Raw genomic sequence first — 3,328 nt, forward strand, 5'->3', positions numbered from 1 at the left:
CGGTGACCTGTCACAGAGAAGGCTCTGTCACCACGAGTCTTAAGTTTAGTCCGTGGAATAGTTAAGGATAGTTTTGACATGGACCTTGTGGTTCTTTCTGAAGCATAAATAAATAGGAGCTCAGGCAGGTAAGAAGGGCCCCGGCCGTTTAGTGATTTAAAAACAAAAAACAGACTTTTTTAAATATAAGACACATGAATATTTTAATAGCCATCAGTGGGGTGGCTGTACCTCACCAATGTGTGTGAATGTTGAATAGAAAGAAAAAAAAGTGCTTGTATAAAAATAGTTGAATGAGGCATGCACTTTAAATGCTCAAGTAGAAAAGCACTATTTAAGAAACAGACCATTTTGCCCCAGTTAGAGACCCGTTTAACCATCATGCGACAGTCAGAATGGAGAAAACCATGGCAGAACCAGAATTATCATGATCGTGTGCAATGACCTTGTGATCTCGTTGCTTTTGAAATGGCTGCTTCATAGACTAAGACCAGGTCTGCCACCACTCGGAGTCATTTGCCAACTTCAAAGCGACTCTGATGTGACAAGACGGCAATAACAAGACAACAAGTGACCCTGCTGTCAGTTTGTTATTGAACAAGGTTAAGTTGAGAATAACCTGCAATCTGTTTGTGATAGTCTGCAAACAATTGCAAATCTGTTGCCATCTGCATTCTCCAAAACCTTGAACCCAACTTACATTCAGAGTCCAGCCATTCCAATGATGCTGCAGGAAAGCAATTTCACTTCAAAACGACATAGGTGCCTGGCAACCTTGCTTTTACACATGCCTACACCCAGAATACAAAAGGCTGGCAACCAGTTGAGTTGAGTCCTTCATTGCAAAGAAAACTATTGCAGTTGTTCACACTGATTTGATGCAATGAAAATATATCTGCATTTATAAATTAAATAGCAATTATTTGCTGATCTGCATTGTTGCCTTTACAAATCTGTCTGAGAGTTATTGAGTCCAAGTTGGTTTGTGATTGTTTGGATACAGGTTGCCTCCCAGCAGTTGGCCTGTGCAATCCCCTTGTGATCAAAAGTGGTCACCCAGAGGTCAAGGGTGTTGCACGCTGCCAGTGCCTTCCACCGAACTTCCTGTTTTCTAAGAGATCCAACAAGCTAACAAACCGTAAATCTACCAGACAGCGTATGTTCTGTAAATGTGCATGTTTAGTTGTGTTCCTGTTTTTCTGTGCAAGCTTTTATGAGGCTTGCCTTGCTGTGCTATTTTATAAGAGAACAAGTGAAGTCAGGGGTAGATTAACCTGCTTATGCAATGAAAAGCTTTTGCAAGAAATTCTTTAAGGTCACAGCTTCAACTGAAAAGAACAGAAGAGGTTTAAAGTACGCAGCCAGTGAAGGGAGAGATACTTTATAGAATAAAAGAAAGTTAATAAGCACAAATTAGGTTTAGACAAACTCCTGGAAGAATGTCAGTTTCTGCCTAAACAATTTAGCTTATAATGGCTTTGTGGAATAATCATTCATCCCAAAGACTTAAGCATAAGATCCTTATAAAGCTCACACCAGAATGAATTAAATAGAAGAACTGGCTCTTTGTGTTTACTCAAAAAGACAGTGATTTAGAGGAGTCATTTTTATAAATACATGTGTTATCATCCTAAATCAGGAAGTGAAGTTGGAACAAAGAAGAGCATCCAATACCCACTTAATGGGACTTAAATCCACCCAGTTTGTTCATTGAAATGCTGCTGCTGGCAGGAAAAGTGCTTCAAAACACTTGAACAAAGGAACTGAAAGTTAGGAGGAAAACGCGCAACTCACTAAACATTTCTTTAACAGCAAGAATGTCAGTGACAGTAAATAAATTAATGTGAATGTGAATACACAGATGCCATAATAGATATATCATAATTACCATATATATGGAAAAACCAATAGCGTACATCTATTTAGAAGCGTAGCTTTTTCATTTTTATTTTACTAGCTGCTCCTTTTGTTCACCATTATTTAACAAAAAAAAACCAAAAAAAAAACCTCTGTGCTCCTTGTTCAGGAGTGAAAGACATACAGACAAAACACAGAGGTAAAAAAAAAAAAAAAAAGAAGAAGAAGAAGAAGAAGAAAGAAAACTAAAAAAAAAAGATAAAGCTGGTTGTGTATTTGCCAAATATCAGGGATCCAAATGAACAATTACATCTGTACCGGCTGTACAAAGATATTTAACCACCATTTCACCTTCTGTAGCTTATTACTGTGTATAAAACTTGCCTCCACCCCCACCGTGTCAGAGTGAGAATCAGTTCATGTACAGCAGATCTGCATAAAAGGTACTGAAGTAGAGGTCAAAATAATAACTCCACCATGAAGAAGTGTGCATGTACCTCTCTTTAAAATGGAATATAAAGTTGGATAAAATACAAAGAAGTGCTTCTAATTACATTCATGTCTCATGTAACTGGATTGACTGTAAAGCTTTAAAAACACCTCGGATTAACTGATTTTGGGAAATCTCTATCTGCTCTCCTTTGATATTGTTTACACTAATATCTTATATATAATCCCGCTGTTAACTGGTAACTTTTAAATCTACTTATCATTTTCAGTTTGATCAGAAATCTTTTAGAAATAATAATGTGTCAGACAGGGGGACCAAGTTGTTACTTTGATGCACAGAGAAAAGTACGAAGAAAAACAACATCTTTCTGGCTGGATACACTGGATCTGAAATATTAATGTAACTGTTGCAATTACACAGTCTATTTAAACTCTTGCAGTTTTCAGGACTTATGCAGTTTTTAAATTCCTCACCGTGAGGTGTTTTTGGTGGGTTTTCAGGTGATGCTGCATACTAACTACTTAAGACTCTTTAATTCAGTGCTACTCCTCTGTCTCCAGATTTTCTTCAACACATAGTTTCTTGTTAAGCAAGAAGTCCTGAAGTGGGAGATTTGTTAAATTTACACTTTTGACACTCACCTGTTTCCAGGACGTCTCCCAACCCGGGGTCAGTTCATCTACAGCAGCATCTGGAGGAATTCGATGATGGAGTGTGATGAGCCATGAGAGTGACCTTGAAGTTAGCGGTAGGTTTATTAACTCAAATTTTAATAACCTTTTGGATCCAAATCAAAATCCAAATGAAAGAAATTTCATATTTCATAGAGTTGGAATCTGCAACCACTGCTGGAACTGATTAGATCATTGATTAGTTATTGATATGAGCAACTAAAGCAAGGTTTTGCTGTTTGTCATCTGCATGCATAACCACTTTCTGAGAGGGTAAACCTTTTTTTTAATCTTTCATTTTTTCCACTTACAAGTACTAACTAGCTCATATGAGGTTAGCCTGTCTTTT

Source organism: Maylandia zebra, linkage group LG9 (genome assembly GCF_041146795.1).
Source record: "Maylandia zebra isolate NMK-2024a linkage group LG9, Mzebra_GT3a, whole genome shotgun sequence".
In the NCBI taxonomy this organism is placed as follows: domain Eukaryota; kingdom Metazoa; phylum Chordata; class Actinopteri; order Cichliformes; family Cichlidae; genus Maylandia; species Maylandia zebra.